The sequence below is a fragment of the Podarcis liolepis genome, assembly GCF_965112155.1.
Source record: "Podarcis liolepis genome assembly, chromosome: Z".
Taxonomy (NCBI): domain Eukaryota; kingdom Metazoa; phylum Chordata; class Lepidosauria; order Squamata; family Lacertidae; genus Podarcis; species Podarcis liolepis.
This window is the reverse complement of record NC_139570.1, coordinates 17,262,103-17,285,519: the sequence shown is the minus strand read 5'-3', so window position 1 is coordinate 17,285,519 and position 23,417 is coordinate 17,262,103. Positions and strand designations below refer to the sequence as shown.

At 43.1% G+C, this 23,417-nt stretch overlaps 1 protein-coding gene and 1 long non-coding RNA gene across 3 annotated transcripts in view; one reads left to right on the top strand and one right to left on the bottom strand.

Moving 5' to 3' along the window:
* The window catches only part of PCDH19 (protocadherin 19), a 140,191-nt gene that overhangs the window by 81,029 nt on the left and 35,745 nt on the right, over positions 1 to 23,417 (top strand). The gene's annotated exons all lie outside the window — the stretch shown is intronic.
* Positions 13,011 to 20,040, bottom strand: LOC310697949. The gene is made up of 4 exons (XR_014521265.1): positions 19,793 to 20,040; positions 15,804 to 15,911; positions 13,322 to 15,542; positions 13,011 to 13,174 (listed from the first exon to the last, which is right to left on the bottom strand). It is a non-coding gene; the product is annotated as an uncharacterized lncRNA (long non-coding RNA).

The following is a 23,417-nucleotide window of genomic DNA, read 5'->3' as shown; positions in this document are numbered from 1 at the left end:
AGACTGAAAATGCACATCCATTCATAAAAAGAGATGCTTTAGAAGTGTAAAGCATCTGTTTCTCATCCTGACATGATGTTTTGAAACTGTTCTTCATGCCGCTTGACAAATGATGTTGGTTTGACCTGTTGCAAAATGTTCTTCTCGTAACTGGAAGTCCCAAGTGATCAATTTTGCCTGCTGTAGAGGCGTTATACAGCTCAGCTCAGGACCTTTTCTGAATCTGGTTTCCTCCCTTGGCTGTTGCAACTTTAGATCTTGCTGGATGAGGTTCAGAGAAGATGAGGAAGTGATTTATAAAGATGCGTTTTAGGGGAATATGCGAACTACATTGTGCTTTGCACATGCCCCTCTTCATCTTCCATCCAAGCAAGCAAAATAAATTAACACAGCTCAAGGGCACTCAAATGTGGAGCAGAGCCAGTGAAGGGGTGTGGCCTCTAGGGAGGGGGTGTGGCCTTGGAAGTGCTAGTGAGGGCTGGGAGGGTCCTGGATGGAGTGACCTGGGCAATTGTGTTTGGCTCCTAAGCCTGAGTTTCCCACCCCAATATACAGAAACAGCAAACTTAGCTGCTGAATTATGATGGCTATGTAGCCAGAACAGGTGTAGTGAGAAACAAGAAGGAAGCATTGGCATGAGAGCAGGTTTGCAGAAGTACAAAAAATGTTTGTGTGTGAGGAATCTAAGGAGTGCCCCACAGAAAACCACCCCATTGAGGAGTGAGCGATGTTCAATGACCACAGAATATTGGATGTCTTGTGAAGTGGGGGTAGAGGAGAGAATTGAATAGTGTCCTGAAAGAAGGTGTGGCTTGCTAAATTGGGATCATTACACACTGCAACTTTTTGTTGCAGATCCCAGTTATGAAATGGATTCTATGTCTCAGGTTTTGAATGAGAAGTGAAAAAATATGCCATCTCCATATTTTTCTTTTTCTAGCAATCTGCATAGCTTGAACTTCATACGTACTAAGATCCTGTTTTCCACCTCATCCAGACATGCCTTAACAGTTCTGATCTGCAGTCAGTTTGTAACCCAGGCACTAGGCATACACATTCCAACCCCACGTAATTTGTGCGGTGGAGCACATACATTTTGACAGTAGGGGTGAGGGACACGCAATTCCCTTCTGTTTCAAAGCTTCAGTATTTCCGTGTAAGAATTAACTCCACGGAAACTGAACATTTAGAAGACTGGAGGAAGCCACTGGTTTTATAAAATAGGCTTTCACCATTTTATTAGAAAAGCATCTACAATAGGAATCTACAAAAAGATGAAGTTCTCCCCAGAAATTGGAAGTTGGTCATTTCTTTAAAAAAACCCATAAACAAAACAAAATCTAAGCATTAAAAAACAACACCTCTTGTATCATATGGAGGGAAGTAGTTATGTGAGTGCATGTACAAGTTAAAGATCTACTGGTACCTCAGATCAGCTAACTCCCTCTTCTTTAAAAAGACGACTCCCCCCATCACCAATGAGTTTGCCTTTCCTGTCTGTGGGAGTGCCACTTCTTTTGTGATTTCCTGTCTTTACTTGAAACTATAATGAAGAGCTTTCAGTCAACAAGATTAAGCTCCCCAAACCATTTTGAGTTTCTCATGGGGTTGGGGGATAAGATTAACTGCAAGGCTCAAAGGCCTACTCTTAGATCAACTCAAGATTAAATTACAAAGGAAGTGATGCATTTTAAGAGATTTGTTGTAGTTATTGTTTATACCATATAATAACCAGAGTTATATGTGCCCTCGAGGAATAATTCAATCTGAAGCAAGAAGATGGGGGCTCAGAGGGGGGGGGGAATGGAGGAGGAATTATCCAGGGCCTGCAAACATTAAGTGTCTTGCAGGATTGTCAATCCAATATTTGTAATTACCAGGGCCCTGCCCCTTCCTTTCAGTATAATACAAGGCATGTATACTTCAGTCGTGGCTTGTGCCCATTGGGGCTGCTAGGGCAGCAGGCAGGGATCCTAGCAGTAGTTAAGAGACAGAGCCAATGACAGGCCAAGCCAATTAATTATAGCCAGGGCTTTTTTTTCAATTGCCTAGAACTCAGTTCCAGCACCTCTCAGCTGGGTGCCATTGCCATTGCCATTATAAGAGAACAAGGGAGGTGTTCATAGTAAATTCTGGTGCCTCTTTTTCTAGAAAAATAGTACTGATTATAGCTTTATTCCCATCCTCCACCACACCACACTAAGCTTAAGGAGGAGGAAGCTGACAGGCTGTGCTGTCCTTAGACTGGGTTGTAAGTAAGAAGGCAGACAAATGGGAGCTACCTGAGAGCAGAGTGAGGTCGGTGGAGCAGTGCCCCCATTTGTCCTTATAGAGCAGCCTCCACTGGTCTACTTGGAAGAATGTTCCAGTGGTGTTCACTCATGCTTACTCCCAGGGAAGAACAAATAGATTTGTAGCCTTAGGCTCCCTTTCATTTGGCTGTGGAATGCATGACCTCTGGGAAGATGTGGCCAGGGAATACATTGGTGTGTGGCTTGTAAGTGTGAGCCCACCTCGAGGACTGCCTCTCCCCCTATAAACTGATCCAGACTCTGCAGTCATCCTCTGAGGCCCTTCTTCATGTGCCTCCTCCACAAGAGGTCAGGAAGGTGGAAACATAGGAATGGGCCTTTTTCTGTGACAGCTCCATGATTGTGGAATTCTCACCCTGGAGAATTTCCACTGGTGCCTTCATTATACGTCTTTAGGCGCAAGGCAAAAATGTTCCTCTTCAATCAGGCCTTTGGCTGATAATAATTATTTTTTTATGTGCATTTATTCTGTACTCTTAGCTTGTGGACCACCCTGATGTCTTCAGTTGAAAGGTGGTATATAAAGTATAATAATAATAATAATAATAATAATAATAATAATAATAATAATAGATAAATACTGATCATTGAACACAGGAGGATATTTCTCTGAACAACCCTTATGGCTGTGGGCGTAGCATGGTAGCTAAATGGCAGCTGGATTAGGCTAGATCCACCTCGACGGTTCTTAAGTTTCCATTGTCTCTTAGGAGAACCCCCGTCTCCTGATAATTTCTTCAACACCCGCCCTGGGAAATATGACAGCGCCACCAAGGAAGAAAAGCTGGCTGTGACCTAGGGAATCAAAGGGCTTCTTTCCCACACTGTCCAAACAGCAGAATGCTTCTTGCCTGAAGGAGAGGAAAGATGCCTGGAACCTCAATTCCTGGGGTATTTTGGTGACATGACTTCAGTTGACCCTGTAAAACTTTCTAAATGGGAGTCCATGGCCATTACTTTCCAATTTACCACCACCAGCCATGCTTAATGGGCAAGCAGCAAGATCTCCTGTAATAATGTATTTTCTGGACAGCCTTCTTATGGGCAGAGATGAGAAAATTAAACATTTATAGATTTGTGCTATGGAAGTTTAAATTCTTTCCAGACCTAGACTGTTTCTGAAATAACTTAGCATTTATTATTCTCCTCTAAGAAAGGAAGGAAAAGTCTTTTAAAAAAAGAAAAGTTGGTGGGAGGGAGACGGAGCAGGGAGATTGGGTCAGGGCCATCAGACCTCGAGACCCAAGCTGGTTTGTGATTTTGAGCAAGGCGCGCTCAGAGGGGGAACTTCTCCCTGAGTGGGCTCACCTCCTTGGTATTGTCATTCCTGCCTCTTGGACTTTTCCTCTCGGTTTAAACTCACCTCAAGGGGAGCGGAGACGGCTGCTTCTTGCTTCTGTTAGTTTTTGCAAACTTCCTTTGCTGTTGCAAATTGTGTTGAACAGCAAGGAATTTGTAAACTATCTAGGGAGTTTGTAGAAGGCAATAGAGAAATTAACATTAAAACTATGAAGGATTTGGATGGGCCTTTAATGAGTTTTCAAAAAGGGTCACAAATACGACTGCTGATGACCCGCTTCTGACTGAGATATATGAGCTGACTGTAGCTATTGACTGGTGGGAAGGTATTTCTTTTCCATGCTCAGAAACACTCTTGTTGTATCTCCTCTTCCTCCTCATCTCTGTCTCCCAACCCCACACCTGATGTTTCAGGATTGGTTTCTGCCACTGATACTTTGGTAGTAGTTTTTTTTTAAATGAAGCATTTGTGAGATTATTGTAGAGCTAGTGTGTTAAAAACTGGAGTTGCATATCTGGGGAAACCAGTTTCTTCATGAGCATAGAGCAAGTTGTCCTTTTTTGTGCATACTACCGTAGTTTTCGCCCTATAGGGCGCACCGGCCCATAGGGCGCACCTAGTTTTCTTTGGGAGAAATAAAGAAAAAAAAATCCCCCCCCCCAGGCACGGGGCTGGGGCGGGGGAAGCCCGAGCTTAACCCAACCCCAGCCCCCAGAACAGGCTGCTATCCGCAAGCCTTGGGAGCCCGGTGGGAGCTCCCGCGGGCTCCCCAGTCTTGCGGAAAGCTTCCTGAAGCCTGGAGAAAGCCTGCATTCGCCCCATAGGACGCACACACATTTCCCCTTCATTTTTGGAGGGGGAAAAGTGCTTCATATAGGGTGAAAAATACGGTACTTTTACAAGTGAGACCTGCAATAAAAGGTTGCAGTTCACCACCAGCCATTCCCTTCTTCACAGTACTCCATTACACTGAACCTCTCACCTGATTTTCACTCCCTCCCAATCAATCAACATTTCATGGCAATTGAGTATGCTCAGGTCTCATTGGGCTGTTTTTGAGGTTCCGTTGCTCATATTTCCCCCTCCACTCTAAAGCTATTTTGTAATTCTGAAAGCCTTTCAGTTCTCTTGAGTCTGTTACTACCTCCCTGGATATTGGAAATGCAGTGTATTTACGTCAATGGAAGCATCGTTTGTGGCAGTCTCCCCCAACCTCCAGGTGTTTTGAATTACATTTCCCATCATCCCTAACCATTGTCCCTGATGCCTAGGGCTCATGGGAGTTGTAATCCATTGCATCTGGAGGACAGCAGGCTTGGGGAAGCAGGTTTGATTGTATGGCCATCTGGAACATTGCAGGACAAAGAACCCAAAGAGAACTGTGGACATTAGTTCCACCAATCCAGAACGGCTTTGGACTTTCCTCCAACATGCCATGAGTTGCTTCCAGAACTAATTCCCTCTGTGCTGTGCCTTTTTGTGCTTGTGAACAAATATTTCATCATGAAGTGAAAGCACCTGTAAATTGAAGCTGCTGACGGGTCTCAAAAGCTTTCTCATAAGAACTGCTACTGCTGCTGTCTCTCAGCTAATATTGCATAGAGGAGGTGCAAAATACTTTAATGTATTCCGTGCAAATATTATGTAAATTACATTTAGGTGTGAATGAGATATGCAAATACGCTGTGCTTCTGCAGACTCTTACAGCTTTCTAACGGGAACCTGGGTGGTGATCCCCATTGCCCTCACCTCCTTTCATCTAACTGCTGCTCTCATGACTCTGAATCCAGAAGATTTGCATAAAGTACTTTTTTTATTGCCAAACACAGGTGTGTTCACAATACAGTAGAGTCACATCTTCAGTGGAGGTTAAGTTCCAAGGCCAGCAGGTAAGGCAGAAATTACATGTAGCCAAAAGTATCTTACCAGATTTTCAAAATTACATCATTTGCAGCACCTTCCTTGGTCCCAGTGCTGGCAAACAAGGCAGTGGGGTATCCTGTGGGGAGGGCCTTCCCTGGGTCTCTGCTTGCCTCCCTTCACTCCTCCACATGCGAGTGACTAGCAGAAGTGAGGAAGAGGGAGGCAAAAAGAAGAAAAGGACTGGAGCTGATGGTGGGTTCTTAACTTCTTCCTTTTCTTAAGCTTCAGCATTCCTTATTCCTCACTACTCCTGTTTCGTTTTGCTAAGCTGCATTACATTACTCATTGTTTGTGCTGGTAAAAGGTTGCATTTTGAAGGACGTTGGTGGCTGGTTTATTGGGGTTGAGCATTTATGGGGCAATGTCATAATGCAGTGTTGGGTTTAAATCCTGTCATCTGCAAACTGGGGGAAAGTGAATTTGAAAAAGAGGCTGTCTTGTTAATATTTTAAGCACCGAGAGTGATTTCTGTCTACAAAACAGGTGCTGCAGCTGAGCACTTATAGTTGAATTTGCATAAGCTAAATGTGTATATGATGCAAGTTGACTGCGGAGTCAGGTGGGCCAGTGTGGGGAATAACATGACTGCTTGGAGCTGGAAAGTTATTAATCTCAGGGATGGAGGGGCGTGTAGTGGCATAAAATGATGGCACCTCAAAAAGGGTTAAAGAGAAATTGGATTGGAATCTGGTGCTAGTGGCAGGGAATTGGCAACCCTCGCCCAGCCCAGGTGTGCCCAATTGTCAGCTTTTGGTTTGTATGCTCCTCCTGAACAATGTTATCAGGCTTCTTACTGCTATAGTAAACATGTTTTCAAGCTGTAAGAGAGAGAGAGCGCTTCCAGCACTTCAATGCTAGAGCTCTCTTTATATGTAATATAATTAATGTCTGTATCTGGATGCAACACAATTATATGCCTGAGTGCACATGCTCCATAAAGGTTAAGTCCATACTATTAAATGGTGCCAATTTTATTACATAGCTGATCATTTGAAGCTCCTGGACATACTGTCTGGACAGTCAGTGTCACACAAGATTATATTGAAGTTGGTCATTTCTGCCATGGAGGCACACTTGCTAGAATCTGCTCTCCCACTGCAGTTTTACTTAGTTTTTCTGCATTTAGAGTAGCTGGTCTTAAGGGTCATATACACAAATGTAAGACTTCAACATCCATGGTTCAGTGTGAATGAAAGTAAACATGTCCATGAAAAAGAGAAAAAGTAGTCATGTACATGTTCTTCTCCAGGCAATGGACTCAACTAGATGGGTTTGTAGCAAACGTAGCATAATTTTAGGTATTTGTTTAAAAGAGAAGCAGTACACTGTCAAGCAAATCCAAAGCGCCAATAAGGCAATAGCAATTAAGGCAAGGTTCTGGTTTTGATAAGGCAAGTCAACCTGACCAATAAGGCAAAGTCAAGGCAAAGCAGGCAACACCCTGGAAAGCTCCATACACAGGGCTTATCCACTTGGACAGCAGCCTCTTCAGTTAAAGGAGCCTTCCTTCCTTGAATAGTCATTGGCTGTGGTGTAAGGAAAGACCTTGCTACAATGGTGGCTTCTGGGCTAGAGTTCAGGAGATGCTTCTGAGTCAGCAAGGACATCCCTGGCTGGTTTTGAGTGCAATTCCCTCCTCCCCAATTCCAAATCCACGGCCTTTAACATGATATCAGTTTACATTGCGACCACAATCTGCAGGGGATCGATCCCCCAGCTGTCTCAGATATGCTGTTGGACAGCTTCATTGGTAGTGCCCTTTTTTAGGATTAACCAATAGTATCAAAAGGATGAGAAGGGGAGGGGGAGTCCGGTGGTCAGCTTTCAAGGTAGGGTTTAGAATCTCCCACTCAAAATGACAGGTCCAGTCAAGCATTTTCCCATTGCGGTAAATTTTGTGACTGGAATTAATGTGCCATTGTCTGTGCCTTAATGGAGCAACTCTCGGCCCTGACCCCAAGCACTTGTGTCTGCCTTTACAGGAAGTCTATGGCTCTTCCCTTTTCTCCTATTGAATTATTGAGGCTTCCCCTCCGCAGTGGAGTCTCTTCCGAGGCAAAGTCTGTCAGTGTGGCATTACAAAGGGGTGGGGGGAGTGGGGAAGGGAGGGGCTCAGAAGCGTCCTCCTGACTTCTGCCGCTCATCTTATTTTAGCAGTCGGAATTGTGCCCAGTCCTTTTAAACTTTTTGATGGTCTTAATGATTGATTAGAATGATTTCATCAGTTGGAAAGATTGCTTTTAATTGCTCTAATATGCACCCAATTTGGAGTTCATTACCGCACTGAATTGTTTTCCTTCCCCTGCTAATTGATACCAAATGGAACCCACCGGAACCTGCACTAATGTGCTGTTCCTTTGGTGTACCTGCCTACAAGTTAATAATCTGTTTATTTCTGAGGGTGCAGAGCTATCGCTTGGAATGCACTCAACATATTTATTTACTGGTTCTTTTTGTCAGCTGAACTTTCACGTAGCTGGTTTGTTTGGGAGAAAACAAGGCTCCAGAGAAACCCAGGGCCTTTCTAAAACCCAACAGTCTGCTAGGAATTTGCTCTTTAAAATGTGTAATGTAGGATTTAAAGCTCTTTCCAGCTATGCATACTCTGTGCTTTTTGTAAAAAGCAAACAACCTAAATTTCTATGCTAAGGTTACCTGGATTCTGTGCTAAGAAAATTCATATGGGGAAATGGCCATAGCTCACTGACATAAGCAACTGCTTTAAATGCAAATGTTAAATCCCTGGCATTTCCTGGTAGGGTAGCAATTGGGAATGACCCCTGTCTGAAACCCAGGAGAACTATTGTTATTCAAAGTAGACAGCACTGAGCTAGATGGACCAATAGTCTGACTTTGTATAAGGCAGCTTCCTATGCACCTTTGTATATATTTTGTTTTGCATAATTTAGTCTGCTCTGCTAGTCATATGGGGAAAGAGTTGGAGAGTACCCCTATAGTACTGAAGTCAGAGGGAATGGGAATCGGGGGGGGGGGTGTTTGTAGAAGGTAGAAGATTCATTCCTATTGAAGGAATGGCAATTGCCAGTCCAGCTGTGGCAGTGATAGACAGCTGGGTGCTTTCCAGCCGCTAACCCAGAAGGGCAGAGGAAGATGCCACTGATGGTGTGCCAAAATATTCCTTCCTACCTTGTTCAACACTACTCCCTCGTAGGGACTGATCTCCACCCCCCTGCCCCCTGGATAGGAGCATAACTAGGGAGCTGGAAAATGGTACAGGAAATGGGTGAAACTTGTTGATGGGGTTCGCATATTTGATGCTAACAAAGCAAGTTTATGGATAAGGAAAAGACTGAATGCCAGTCTCTCTCTGCCTTCCGGAGGCATGGATAAAACAAGCTAGGGTGGGACCAAGGGAGGGTCACTGGTGTGTGTGTGTGTGTGTGTGTGTGTGTGTGTGTGTGTAAGGGACATCATCCTCCACACACATTAAGGATAGGTAAACATCTATTTGGTGGGCTGTAGCGATGCCATTTGAGTACTGATAGTTCAGCTCCTCTCTCTATGGTCTCTGGGATCTTGGCAGGCTTCTTTGTCCACTCAAATACTTGTTTTTGGGTGGGTAGGCGGGGGAGGCCCATGACTTGCAACTACAGGTTGTTGGCTATTTGTAGCCTTTATATGACTGTGCCCCACACACCATTGCATGGTGCTAAAAAGAAGCAACCAATCTAACAACAAAAGAGTAAGGCACTAGTAGAAAGACATATAGAATCAATTTGCCCATTGAACAACTGTAATGGAGGTCTCTAAACCATATTAAAAACCCCTAAGGCTGAATTTCACGCTTTTTACAAAGAATTATGCCAGGCATAAGGCCTGAAACCAGACAGACTTCTTTGTTAAAGCTTCTCTGCCCATAACACAAAGGAAAATTGAGTACAAAGTGGGTCATTCCTTAAACTAAAACAGGCGTCCTCAAGGGTCTTGGCCCAAACGGTCAATAAGTTTTACAAATTTCTCCTTGAGATAGCTCTTCAGCTTTATTGACACTCAGCAAACACAAGGCAAACAATCACACATTGTTGAACATAGTCATGTCTTCACCCTGTGCAAAGTGTTAAAAGGATTGTTCAGTTGTACATGTTGTAACTGGGAGGGAAACTGTGGTAAAAAAACACAATTTTAATAGCAGGAAACAATTTGGTGTGGTCCAATAGTTCAGTGAGGTTTAATGATGGGTGTATTTTTTTGGGGGGGGCATGTCCTTTTGCTCATAACTCACACCAAATAACATATACACTCCTAAAGTTTTCTAAATTTGTAAACATCCTGAATAGAATCTGCATGGGCTTGAAAATCTGAGGTAGATGTAATTTCAGCAGCTGAATAGGAATTGTCTAGGAAAGTGGTTTTCAATGTGCCATGCCACCCTGGGGTAGTTGAATGGTGGTCAGGGGTGCCACGGGCAATACTGGCCTCTCTCCCTCTTTCCTTCCCTCCCTCCTCTGATGCCCTCTTGCCTGCCTCCCAAAGACTTGCACAGCTGTTTGTTGCAGCAGCCCTGGCTACAAGCTTCAGAGGTGAATGGTGCCTCTGGGGCTGGCCAGGGGGTGCTGGTTGCCAGGAACTGAGGTGGCCTCAGAGTAAGGAAGTGGGTGAGGAAGCCCAGCCAGCCTGTCCACCGGCCCTTGCTGTTGGGAATGGACAGACAAGTCCCAGGCCCCTGTGGGCAGCTCTTTGGGGCAGCTCAGAGAACAGGGGTTGCAGCAGTGGCTGCTTGGAGGACTTCCAAGGAGAGGGGTGAGAAGAAAAGGATGAGGGAACACCCCACAAGGGAGGATGTTCGAAAAAGGGCGAGAGTCTGCCCAGTGGCGTAGCGTGGGTTGTCAGCACCCGGGGCAAGGCAAGTAATTTGCGCTCCCTAACCCGTGGATTTGCGCCCCCTAACCCCCAGATGTTGCGCCCGGTGCGGCCGGCCCCCCCTGCACCCCCCACGCTAGGCCACTGAGTCTGCCAGCTCTGCAGGCAGGGGCTCCTGCACCCCACTGGGCTCCTGTGCCCCACAGGAATGCCGCAGAAAGAATGTAGTTGGTCAAGGGAGCTGTGGACTCAAAAAGGTTGAAAACCTCTGGTCTAAGAGATCATGCTAAGCCTCTTGTTGGCTAGCTAGATGTGCATGTGTCTGTGTACTTCAGAATAAATAAATACATTTAGGATTCTGAGGAGGGGGAGTGTTCCCCTTGTCTCCACCCTCCAGAGGACACCCATGACATTCATTCAAGCTTATTGTTGTGCATAAGGGCTAGAAATCTGTTCCTTTGTTTTTAAAATCGAAATGAATTATTTATCAAATTTTACTGTAGCTTGCCATACTAGGAATGCCAGCATGACATGGATAGTTTGGTCTCCTCCCCTCCCATGTGTGTGTGGTCTGGCCCTAGGTCGACACAGGTTAGCAGGGCATCATGTTTGTGCCAAAAAATACTTTGGACTTCTTAAGTGATGGTCACTATCATTGTCACCCTACCCTTTGTACAAGGAGCTTGGGGGGGTGTATTTGTAAACCACTTGGAGTTATTTTTCTACAGTCAAGCAGTATATAAATGTTATGACATAAACATAGGGTTCCCCTCCACACCTTTGAAGTACAGTGGTACCTCAGGTTAAGTACTTAATTCATTCCGGAGGTCCGTACTTAACCTGAAACTGTTCTTAATTCATTCCGGAGGTCCGTACTTAACCTGAAACTGTTCTTAACCTGAAGCACCACTTTAGCCTATGGGGCCTCCCGCTGCTGCTGCACCGCTGGAGCACGATTTCTGTTCTCATCATGAAGCAAAGTTCTTAACCTGAAGCACTATTTCTGGGTTAGCGGAGTCTGTAATCTGAAGCGTATGTAACCTGAGGTACCACTGTATGTTAGGTTGAGAGCGGGTTCTGGCTCAGGGTCACCCAGTAAGCCCTGTAATTGAGCAGGGATTTTAACTTGAATATGGGCCATTGTTCAGCATGATATATATGCAGCTTTTCTAGTCATGAGTAGGTTAGATGGCCCATTGATTGGCTGTTGCTCAAGCATGTTCTAAAACCTTGAAGTGGCCTGAGATGTGTTGACAGTACAGCTCCCATCAGCCTCAGCCAGCACAGACCAATGATCAAGCATGATGGGAGTTTTAGTTCAGGAACATCTGCAGGACTGCAGGTTCTCCACTCCTGAATCAGTTGTTTTCTTTTCAGCTACAGCGACAGTGTTTACATTACAAACTGGTTTAAGTACAAATCTTATAAGGCCTCACCAATGAAAAGGCACAGAATTTACTTTGCACAAAACATACTGGTCAGTATAGGTCTCGTTCCCAACCTCTCTCAGCAGTGGGAGAAGCTGTCTGTGCGGAATAGCTTCTGACATTGCAAAGCTGCACGGCGCCTTGCTCCATAAACGATGGCATGGACCAGATGCTCATAGCATAATTGAAAATTCCATTTTATCAGAATAGCATTTGCTGTCAGAAAGTTTTATCTTTACTTTAACAAAGAGGTTGATTAGATCCCTCAGGGCCCGAATTAGCATCTTTGAGGCTGGATACCCTCTTTTGCAATTCATGGAGCTATTTCTCCTTTGGTTTTGCTCACACTGAGTGCTTTTAAAAAAACAGACAGAAGACAACACATGCCTATGCCCTCTTGCAAACCTGTCGGTTCCCAAAGTTTAGCTACTTCATTTCAGCCCAGTGGAGAGGGGGAGAGGGATTATTTTATTTCTTCTGCTGCCTTTTTCATGTTCTGCCTTGGAGACTAGAAACTCAATTTGGTTGGGAAATGCGTGTTTTAATGTGGTGTGTGTGTGTGTGTGTGTGTGTGAATTTGAATGAGCTTGCTACATGTTTCACTGCGTCTAAATTTTCTCCTAGAAGTAGATAGAGTTGCAAACTAAGTTACTAAGCCTGAGGTTTGTGGCGTGGGGACTTATGAAACCACAGGGCTACAAACTGTTAGAAAAAAAATAAAAATCTGATACTTAGGCAAAGCCCAGGGATATGGTCCAGTGGCCTGGGGATTTAACAGTGGTTTAACAGTCAATCCTTGTTCCCAGTGAAGTCTGGGAACGGTAGCTCACTGAGGTGAATAGGGGGTCTCCAAACTATACCCAGCATCCTTTACAAACCGCAGTTCCCAGTAGCCTGTGCAGAAAGCCACAACTGTCCAAAGAGGTATAACAATGCTTCATATAGTTCAGGTGCCATTGTGGATATCCTGTGTTGTTGTTTTTTTAAGCGAAAACTAAACACTCATTGGAGGGTGATGATGGTGAGGAAAGAGAGAGAGAGAGAGAGATTAAAATTATGACTGTAGAAACATATTGTAATCCATTTGGTTTAAGGGCGCACTAGTAAACAGGCTTGTAATCTCCTTTGTTTGCACATCAAGGTTTATTAAATATCACAGGCATTTGAAAGACTTTCTCTAATTTGCTTACCTCCTCCGCCCCACCGCCCAACCCCACACCTTGTCACATGAAATAATATAATGTTGGAATGTGTCTTTCACTGGAGTTAATGAATCCAAGGTCACAGGAGTTAGATAGAGATTGCAGCTATAATTGTGTCTCTGTGCAACTGCAGGAAATGGCATCCCAGATGGGAGTGTGCTGCTGATTTCCCCTCTGCTTAAAGGCCACCTGGAAAGGAAAGTGAAGGTTGAGCATGTGGCCTTTCTGGCTGAGACCTGGAAGGTGTTTTCAGTTTTAATATATGGTTTTCACCCCGCTTTTTGATTTTTTTTAATGAAAAAAAGAAAATAATAAAAAAATTGCCTTGATGCTCACCCTTTGTGCTTTTTTCTGCTAGCTCTCTTGGCAACTGGAAAAATACGAATCAGTCTTTGAAAGTGGAGGTATTGAGTGAAAAGCAGCTAATTAACAGAAAGACAAAGCGGGTTTTGTTTAAAATCTCATGTTTTCTTTTATGTTCTTGTTTTCGCCAACAACTACATAGCACCACCATCATCTAAACAGTGATTATTGGAGGGGGCAAGCTACACATTTCACATAGATTTGTGTATCAAAGCTCCATCATTCCTTTTTAAATGAGGATAAACACAAATCAGGAACCCTTTGGAGCAGGGTGTATTTCGTGATTTTGAGGGGGAGTGGATAAAGCAGATACCATAAAGGGTTAAGCACCCTCTTCCCTCAAAATTAAGGCTAGACATTGATGTAGGCATGTATAACATGTAATTTGGCATCATGTCTCCAGGTTCTTTAAGATCTGTTTATGTCCCATGTGTAGAATTGATTTGGGGCCTGGAAAGAAATTTTTTAAAAAAACCCCAGTTATTCTGTGTGCTATTAAGAGAAAGGGGGTTTACATTTTAGCAGAGGACAAGAATAATGAATAAGCCTTGGAGTTTGGTGAGGTTCTTTGCCAAAGAACATTTAATCCTTGAAAAATGCAATTTCCTGCCACACAGGCAGCATCTCCCATTTTTAGATGAGACTGAAATACTCCAGAATTTGAACATTTAAGTGCCTGCGAGACTGAGAGCCAGTTCTCAAATATATTTTTTTTCCAAAGCATTTTTTCAGTTTTGCAAAGGAACCAGAAGAGTTGTTATTACGGGTGTATGGTTCAGCAATAAAACTGCTAGCACCTTTGCAAAGCTAAGCGGGGTCCAGGATGGTTTCAAATTGGATGGGGGACCATGTGGAGAGCTTCCTGCATTGCAGGGGCTGGACTAGATGACTCACAGGGTCCCTTCCACTCTACAGTTCTATGATTCTAAGTGCAAGGTGAAACTAACAAGAAATCCTAAGGCAGTTCAATTTCACCACTGCTAAAGACTTCACTCTGCAGAAACTGAGCTTATCATTCTATCTACACTCCTGAACTTTGCCAGCAAAAGCAACTCATCCTGCCCTCTTTAAATTCCATCTCTGGCTGTCCAGTTGAAAGATGAGATGCTATGAAACCATTCTGTGAATGCGCCCTGTTACCCAAAAGAAAGATGTCTTGGTGCATCCAAGCTTTAAGAAATCTGTTGGCTTCCACTAGCCATACATTAAAAATAAACTTAAAGCACATTTTGCCCCCCAGAGAATCCTGGGAGCTAAACTTCCTAGCAACCTTAAAAACTACAGTCCCAGTATTCTTTTTTTGGGTTGGTGGTGGTGTGTGCTTTAAATGCACGATGTGTACTCAGCTAGGTAATGCAGCTTGTTAGGGCATGATCTTGGGACAGATGTCTGAGACTCTGCTCAGCAGAATGAAGTGATGGAGATGGTGAATGTAGCAGGGTAGGCTTAAACACATGTTGAAGTCATTGAATTAATATATACTAACACTCTAAAGAAGCCCCCCCTTAAGACATTTAAGTCCATAACATAAAATTACCTAATAACACTAGAGAGGGGAGGCCTCTTACGTTGATTCTTGTTCCCAAGATTGGGCCCAGTAAGTTGTTACTTCTTGAGGAAGGAACTTAACTTCTTTCCCTCTTTCATCTGCAGTTTTGAGCCCCACAAAGAGTTAAAGCCATCCATTTCATATTTAGCAGTAGGGTAGGTGTATGAATAAAAAGGAACCTTCTGCTAACACAGCAAGCGAGCAGTTCCTGATCTGAAACTGTAATCAGTCTACATAGCTAATGAGTCTGAAAACAGACTGAACCGCCAGAGTTGGCACTAGGAAGCGTGCATTATAAACTAACAGTCTCTTGTTAACCTTTTGGTGTTTCCGTCATGACACTAATTAGAGCCAAAATAAAACTACAGTATATAGATCTCTAAGCTTGAAATAGCAATGGTGGTTTTTATTTTTTTTTACAAAAATGGACCAACTCCCTAGACCACCTTTGCATGGAACATTTACCTTTTAATTCTGATCTTGAATGTCCACGTTCCTCTTCAGCAGAGGCGCAGATGATTAATGCTGCAATGGAACTGTGCTTAAAACGGCAGAAAAAAGATACCTAACCTGAATGTAATTTATTGGCATTTCCGCTTTTGAGAAAGGCATAGAGCATGGCTTAAAAGTGTTGCATTTGCAGAGCTGTTAAAAATAACAATAATAATAATATTTCCAATTAAAATGGTTTGAATAACTTAATAACAGGGTGACTTGGATAACCCAAGCTGCACAATTTGGAATGAGAATCTGAAATCAGAAAATTGTACAAGGCTGTTGATTATGCTACTAAATAGGAAAATGTGTATTTGCCATAGCAACCTGCATCAGTCTTGCTGCTTCCCTTAAATCCAGGACACTTTTATTAAAGAAACATTATAAACACTGGACCATCTCCAGACATACCTGTATGTGTGTGAAGGAAGAGGCAGTGGGGGTGGGACACATGTTGATACTGATCAAAGAGTTGCTTAAAAGAACATTGAAGACAATGGGGGGTGTTCTTCTGCATCTCTGCATAAAATAATGAGACTCTACATAAGATGGAGTGGGGATTGATTGGCAAATATATTTTGTAAAGCCCTAAATGGCTTAGGACCAGTATACCCTGGGAATTGCTTCCTTCTATACCATCCTGTCTGCTCCGTAAGATCAAAAGAGTCCCTTATTTGCATTTTGTACCAGGGAAGTGTTATTGTGCAAGTGCATAAGCAAGTTGCTGGTAACTTGCTTGCACAATCTGATGCCAATTTGTTTCTGCTAGTGCGACTGTTGCGCAACGGTGAAACTCACCAGTCCACCAGCTCAACAGCTAGGAGACAGACAACCCTGGGAGCGTGCATACCACTACTGCATAAAAACATCAAAGCCATTTTCAACCACCATACATATATACAGTACAATTTTAAAAAAAAACACACCTGAAAATTTGAAATCGGAGATCATCAACCAGCTATTACAGAAAGATGTTTTCATAATTGTCTGCATAAGCTTAGCATCAGCTTAGCAACACAGAAAAGTTTTCAGCAGATGTTTAAAGGTTGAAACAGAAGGTTCCTGCTGAACCTCTATTGGCAGATCATTCTGCAGCATCAAGACGATTAAAGGCTCAGTTTTTTGTTGTTCCCTGATGAGCCTCACCAACTTGGGACTACCTGTGACATTCCTGCAGATGTTCTCAGTGATCTAGCTGGGAGTTCAGGTGATCGAGCTATAAGAGTTCAGGTAGCCCATCAGGCATTGTGGGTCTAAATTGTTCAGGGCTTTGTAAATTAATGCAAGTACCTTGAACATGGCTCAGTAGTAGATGGGCAGGCAGTAGGGATGTTCTAACAGTGATATTGAATGTTGGTGGTAGCAGTCTGGCTGCCTCATTCTGCACCAGCTGGCACTTCTGGATCAGGCCCAAGGGCAGCCGCGCATAGAGTACATTGCAGCAATCCAGCCTCAGGGTTATCAATGCATGGACTCCAGTGGCCAGCTGTAAACATGTTTCACTCCATTTTTTCCCCTTGCAGCAGTGGTTGCAATGATTGGCTCATAGCCACTCAGTAGCCAAGCAAGACTGAATCTTGGTTTCTGCAGTTGAAGTATAACACTCTAGTTATCACAATACACTAGCTCTTGTTATCATTGCTTCCTTTGAAAGTTCCCACTTTCAACTCTACAATTCTATAAGTATATGATTTTCCGACTCAGCAATGCCTCTCTCAGAGGGAGCACCTCCACCCACCATCCTCTTTCCAACAGTGTCCAAACAGATGTTGCTAGGAAGCCCTCTAGCAACTGATATGCTGTTTCACGTTGCCTCTGAACTTGGAACCATTGTTCCTTCTTAAAGCTAACTCAGCTAGTGAATGCCAATAGCTATGCAGCCAAAATAAACCACTGAGAAACAACAGGAATATATCATTTTGGGTGAAAGCCTGAGGTTTGACAAAATCTATCTCTCTCTCTCTCTCTCTCTCTCTCTCTCTCTCTCTTAAAAACTGAAGGGGCATTTCCTTCTGCAAGCCCAATGAGAACGGAACATGCATGATAGTCAAGCAGTGTTGAAGGTTGGGAAAGAAAACCAGACCAGGGGAGGAGGAAAGAGAATTGAATGCCTTGCCTAGGCTGTCTGAAATCCTGAACAGGAACTTTGTTGTTAGGAAGGAACACACAATGCAACAGCTTGTTGCAGGCCCTACATGTAATGGCTAACAGCCATTAACACACCTCCCCTCCATAACTTGTCCAATCCCCCTTTAAAACCATATATTTTTAGCTTTATGCATCTTATGCTGTGAACATCTGGTTATAGAAGAAACAAAGGTCAACATAGCTTTTGCCTATGGTTTTCTGCCACTGCAGTCTTTGCTGTTTTGCTTGTACCATTGTAGAGCTGCATAGTTTTTTGTTTTTTTTTTTAAAAAGATATGTTTTTATTGTTGATTTAAATTTAAATTTATGAAAGCCCCCTCAGATAGTGGGAGCAATGGAATGAAATTTTTTTTAGTAAATAATAGTGTACTTTTGGGGGCTCTTAGTCCAACAGATGCACAACTTGAAATGCAGCCTTCACTAGCCTGGTGCCTTCCAGATGCTTTGGACTATAAAGCCCATCAGCCCCTGCTTGCTTAGTGCTGATGGGAATTGTAATTCAGAACATCTGGAAGACACCAGTTTGATGAAGGCTGTATAGCTGAATGTATAATTGAATATGTGCAGCTTGGTTTCAAAGCTATTGTTGAGTTCAAATATTTTTCCTTTCAGGATAGACACATATGTTCTGGGCCAGAAATTGAGCCTCCAAAACCTGTGTTTGCCTCATAATGCCAGTGTAGAGGATCAGGGGTGAAGTCATTGAGGGTTATGATGTTGGGGTCCTTTACCCTTTACTTTTTGAGGAGCAGGGTTCCAGCAGGTTCCCATGTAATAGTCCTACAAACCGAGATCCCCCCAAAGTGGTGATTTGCACTGGCTTGTGTCTTGTCTTCACAAACTTCTGGTGTTAATTGCCCTCTAAGTGGCTAAAGATTGAGCCTAATAGGCCATTATCTGAAGCACCAAATATTTTCCCTTCAGGCAGTTTGGCAATTTTGCACCCGAATGTCTGTTGTTAAGGTCATTGCTTCTGCTTATTCCTTCCCTTTTCCCCCTATTCTCTGGAGAAACACTTCAAACAAGCTTCATTTGAAGGCAAATAGCTATTACTTTGGTAAGGGCCATGATATCTTGAAACTTCATTTCATTTCTGCCTCTGCCCTGTAACTTAACACTCCCCCACCCCCCACTTGTGGGTTGAATTATTGAAACTTTTGAAAGCTGCTTTACTTCGCAAAACAAAAACAAAACCACCATTTTGCTCTGAGTGTGTGATTTGCTTTTTGTGAGCTGTAATTTATTCACAGCAACAGCAACAAAACCTTCTGCTGTCTCTATCATTTGTCTTCTTACAGGACCTCAAAAAACCCCACACACCTCATCCTGCATTCATTGCTCAACCAAACCACAAGCAAAGATACGGAAAGCTCATTTGTATTGTACAAGCTTAGTAGGGCGTGGTTGGGGGTGGTGTGGTATGACAACCATGAAGGCATCCTGCCTGTAACCTCATTGAAATATGTGCATCAACAGGTTGAAAAGGCTTAAGCAGACCTTTCTGTCCGCCTCTCCTCCCCTTGAAAAGACCCCTTCTGCCCATGCGTTCAGCAAACCCATGTGCATCAGGATGATGTAATTCTGCCTTGATGGAAAGGACCGAGTTTGAATCCTGTTCCCACTGGCTAGCTGCCTCTAAGTTCATTGAAATATGTGCATTGGTGATGGCTGGAGAACTGTTTAATTATCTGTTTCTGCTTTGCTTGCTTCTGACCTTTGTGAAAATAAAGGAAATGAATGATGCAGCCCAGCACTAATAGAATGGAAGGGTTGCTCGTTCACCTCTCTGCTCCCACCAATTAGTCATTTAAATGCAGAACTAGCAGCCACGGCTCCCGAAGTTCCTAACGGGAAAGTGATGGCTTTCACGGTTCACATTAGCTGCCATTGGGTCAGCAAGTCACAACACTAAATGAAGCCACATCGGGGACATTTCTGGTTTAGAAGGAAAGTGTTTGTGAGGGGCGGGAGAGAGATTTACTACATTTGTATACCACTTTTCTGATGATGATCGCATTTATCACGTACCAGGGCAGGTTACAACAATCAAAAATTCAGTATTGAAAAAACAAATAAAGCAATTTACACCACAGGGACAGGGTGGGTCCCGAAAACACACATTTCAGAAGATGCCAGGTCAAAGAGCTGCATTCAAGCTGGCTCAACATTTTTTTTTAAGCTACCAATCTAATAGACATGATACAAGAGGAGAAATGGATAGCGAGTGAAGAAAACATGTCAAATTCACTTACCAGGAGATCATTCTGGGAGGGGAAGAGAGGAGATCAAGGATAGTTGTTCCCAGCCAGGCCCATGGAGGAGCTGTTGCTGTTTCATATCTCCCTCAGATGTAGCCAAGTGGAAAGACCAGGCTAATTGTCTTGCTGTCTCACCTCATTCTCTGAAATTTCTAGGCTACCTATTAAAGTAGGTCAGCCTGCACAACATATCTCACATCAAGCCAACACAGCTCACCTGTCTTGTATGTTGACCTACAAGATACATGTACTGCGAGGGACTGGAACAACTAGGAAGGGTGTCCAGTAACTGGCAGGCCACAAGGTGTGGTTTGTGGGTTGGGCTTCATCTTTTTTTTTTTTTTTATAAAATTTTTATTGGTTTTACAAAATTTTAAAAAGACAAACAAACACTAAAAGAGACAAACAAACACGCATAGTTTCAAACATATTTTCATATAAACCTCTTTTCTTGGACTTCCCCATACCCCCCCTCTCTGCATCCCAATGTCCATACTTCAACTAGCAACTCCCAATTGTTACTTTCAAATCTCTGTCATCTTAGTCCTTTTTTTTTATATTCTAACCTTATCTCCCTGTACCCCTTTGTTTCTGAAAACCACAACATTTTTAACATTCATTAAGTTTATAGTGGTCCTTAAGGTAACTTTTAAATTTTCTCCAGTCTTCTTCCACCGTCTCTTTTCGTTGATCACGGATTCTGCCTGTCATCTCGGCCAATGTCATATAGTCCATCACTTTCATCTGCCATTCTTCCAGAGTGGGTGAATCTTGTGTCTTCCAGTACTTTGCGATAAGTATTCTTGCTGCTGTTGTAGCATACATAAAGAAAGTTCTATCCTTCTTTATCACCAATTGGCCGACAATGCCCAAAAGGAAGGCCTCTGGCTTTTTAGGGAAGGTACATTTAAGTACCTTTTTCATTTCATTATAGATCATTTCCCAGAAGGCCTTAATCTTCGGGCATGTCCACCAAAGGTGATAAAAGGTACCTTCAGTCTCTTTACACTTCCAACATTTATTATCAGGCAAATGATAGATTTTTGCCAGCTTGACTGGGGTCATGTACCACCTGTATACCATTTTCATAATGTTTTCCTTTAAGGCATTGCATGCCGTAAATTTAATACCGGTGTTCCATAACCACTCCCAGTCAGCTGACATAATGTTATGTCCAACATCCTGAGCCCACTTAATCATAGCCGATTTAACTGTTTCTTCCTGTGTGTTCCATTTCAACAGCAAGTTGTACATTCTAGATAAGTTCTTAGTATTGGGTTCTAACAGTTCGGTTTCTAATTTTGATTTTTCCACCTGGAAGCCAATTTTCCTGTCCTGTTTAAAAAATTCCATTATTTGGCGATATTGGAACCAATTTTCTACTTTATGCTTCAATTTCTCCTGACTTTGTAGTTTGAACTTATCTCCATCCTGTTCTAAGATTTCCCAATACTTCGGCCATCCGACCTCCATATTGAGTTTCTTCACTGCTTTAGCCTCCACTGGTGACACCCATCTAGGGGTTTTATTTTCCAATAGATCTTTGTATCTTATCCAAACATTAATCAATGCTTTCCTAACAATGTGGTTTTTAAAGGCACTATTGACTTTGTCATACCAAAGATATGCATGCCAACCAAAGGCATTATTGAAACCTTCCAGATCCAAAATGTCCGTGTTCTCGAGGAGCATCCATTCTTTCAGCCAGCAAAAAGCTGCAGCCTCATAATACAATTTTAGGTCCGGCAGGGCAAAACCCCCTCTTTCTTTAGCATCTGTCAATATCTTAAATTTAATTCGGGGCTTTTTGCCCTGCCAGACAAATTTCGAAATGTCTTTGTGCCACCTCTTAAAACATTCCATCTTGTCGAGAATCTGCAAGGTCTGAAACAAAAATAACATTCTAGGCAATACATTCATTTTAATTACTGCAATTCGGCCTAACATTGACAATTTCAAATTTGACCATATTTCTAGATCTTTTTTAATTTCTGACCAACATTTTTCATAGTTATCCTTATACAAATTCACATTCTTAGATGTTAAGTAAACCCCTAGGTATTTCACCTTCTTTACCACAGTCAAACCTGTTTCCTCTTGAAATTTCTCCTTTTCCATATCTGTTAAGTTTTTCCCTAAAACTTTAGTTTTTTGCTTGTTCAACTTAAATCCAGCTACCTGGCCAAACTGTTGTATTATTTCTAAAACCCTTTTCGTACTAGTGTTTGGCTCTTGCAGAGTCAGGGTTGGGCTTCATCTTAGTGCTTGATAAGTGGTGTTGTTGTTGTTTAGTCGTTTAGTCGTGTCCGACTCTTCATGACCCCATGGACCAGAGCATGCCAGGCATGCATGCTCTGGTCCATGGACAAAGACAACAGGCTTGATAAGTACTAGAGCCTATAAAAACATTTGATTATGCCAGGTAAACCTATAGGTTTGTCTCCACTGGCCCAAGACCCAGAGTGCGGCCAATACAAGCCACTCAGTCATTGTTCAGTGGGTGAGCAAATATTCTGTGCATGTATCAGGTGCATGGCCAAGGCACTGGGTTCACTTCCTAGCATTTCCACTAGAATCCCTCAGGAAAATGCAGCATTCAAATTGGTTTTGAATTAAAAGGTCTAGGAGATTTTAAAAATATTTTTAAAGCCTCCAAGTTCTATCCAGCAGTGTCCCTCTGATAGTGGAAATTATTCCTTTTTTCCACAGATGCTTCCACCTGTGTGACAGGGAAACTGTTGACTATGGGCAGAGTCAACTAATTCTAATTTTGTCCCCCATCCTCCTCCCTGTTCTACAAAGGCAAAATGTGAGACTAAGGAAGACATTGACAACCAATGTCACCCTTGGAATGGTTGTAAGTTAGAGGGCAGGCTTAGGTTGGTGCGACAGTGCCTCATTTGCCCCAGCAGGGTTTTCTCCACTGTTTCTTGGGCTCCTCACTTCTTCATTTACCATTGCTTCCCTTGGGAAATGAGCACACTCCTTTCCCCCAAACTGACACCAAGCCACATGCTTAACCCAGAAGCTCCTGCTACTCGTGTCAATTGAATTTTGCTTGCTGTGCTGCTTAGTCTCGCCATCTTTCTAATCTTGCCATTAGCATGTGTAGCCATGTTGGAAATGGAGCTTGCATCAAACTCATTTTATGTACAAGGGAAATGAAAGCCAGTGTGGTGTAGTGGTTAAAAATGGTAGTCTCGTAATCTGGTGAACCGGGTTCATGTCTCCGCTCCTCCACATGCAGCTGCTGGATGACCTTGGGCCAGTCACACTTCTCTCTGAAGTCTCTCAGCCCCACTCACCTCACAGAGTGTTTGTTGTTGGGGAGGAAGGGAAAGGAGAATGTTAGCCACTTTGAGACTCCTTCGGGTAGTGATAAAGCGGGATATCAAATCCAAACTCTTCATCCAATCTTGGAGCTCATGCTTCTGATGCTAAAGGTTGATTATTCCCCTTGAAGTAAATGAATTATTCTTCATCAGCCCCATGGAAATTGCACCTTCAGAGTCCATGCTGGTTCCCCATCAGCGTGCCACTGGACTGTGTTGCAGCCGAAAGCTGTACTTAGTCCTTCCCTGGGATCCAGGAGAAATGTTGTGTCACCATCCACCTTCTA